At 31.4% G+C, this 1,149-nt stretch overlaps 1 protein-coding gene across 1 annotated transcript in view; it reads left to right on the forward strand.

The window, feature by feature from the left end:
- The first annotated feature begins 415 nt into the window (after positions 1–415).
- Positions 416–1,149, forward strand: part of LOC106464021 (gastrula zinc finger protein XlCGF8.2DB-like) — a 10,966-nt gene continuing 10,232 nt past the window's right edge. The window contains exon 1 of the mRNA XM_022391671.1: positions 416–502. The gene's annotated coding sequence lies outside the window, so the exon portion shown is untranslated. The remainder of the gene's footprint in view (positions 503–1,149) is intronic.

Raw genomic sequence — 1,149 nt, forward strand, 5'->3', positions numbered from 1 at the left:
AAGAAAGGACTTGTATCGCTGAAGTTTTTCGGAAAGAATTTCTACGGAAAATTAACAAACGACCAGAGACAATTACAGAAAATTACAAACAAACAATTCTTTTGTTTTTCAGAAAGGGGAAACAGATTTTAACTTCGTATCTCACACAAAACCATTAAGCTTAACTTAAGTGAGTTAGACTAAATTAAGACTAAGAGATATGAACGAAAACAAAAAGTTGGTGCCATTTTTTCCCCCTAACATTTCAAATAATAAATTTAATTATTTTCCCTGGGGATGTAATTGTTGAGAGCATTCCGAGTAATTTATAAAGAGTAAGTTTAATTTATGTTTTAATTTTAGTAAAACTATGAGAAAGGGAGGGCGACTGGTCTAGCAACGTCCAGGCTTTTGCTTGATCATTCGTTTGGCGGAAGGCTAATTAAAAACAAAAACAAATCAATGTAAGGAGGTTATTAAAATCATCTGTCGATATTTTGGACAATATTTGGCAAACTTCAAGGTTAGTCATCATATTTAAAAAATGCTTAATCGCTAGATTACCCTTTGGAACTTAAAAAAATAAAGTTTATTTTTCAAACGTTTAGTATGACAACTTACAACTGATAAGACTACTGCTACTAGTACTACCACCAGATTAATTGAACTTAAAAATGCAGTACTTAATAAAGGTTAAGCACATGTTAGCCTACACTATTAACTACTACTGCTAGTAGTATTAATGCTACAGAAGTATGCTTGCGTAGGTTAGCCCAAAATTCAAACTATTTTGCTGTTTCTCTTTCTTTTCACTTATAAAATTGCGATGAGTAAAAAAAAAAATCCGTATTTATGATTCAGTTTAACTAAAATGTAGAAGTTTACGTTAAAAAGTCCAGCTTTCTTATGTGTAACTGTAAACGTAGTATTACAAAGCTTAAATAATATTAAGGTTAAGCTACTGCACTAATGACGTGCACATGTAATGTCTTTAATCTTTTCCATTTTCAATACCACCACTGCTTCTCTCATAGAAGAAGTATGTCCTTCCCAGTTTTGTTTTTTTAAATCCAGATTGCATTACTATATACCGTATTTTTCGGAATATAAGACACCCTTATTTTGAAGACAAAGTTTTGGAGGAAAAAAGGCCACAGTTGCATTTGAAAG

This window comes from Limulus polyphemus, unplaced genomic scaffold, assembly GCF_000517525.1.
Source record: "Limulus polyphemus unplaced genomic scaffold, Limulus_polyphemus-2.1.2 Scaffold1543, whole genome shotgun sequence".
Classification (NCBI taxonomy): Eukaryota; Metazoa; Arthropoda; class Merostomata; order Xiphosura; family Limulidae; genus Limulus; species Limulus polyphemus.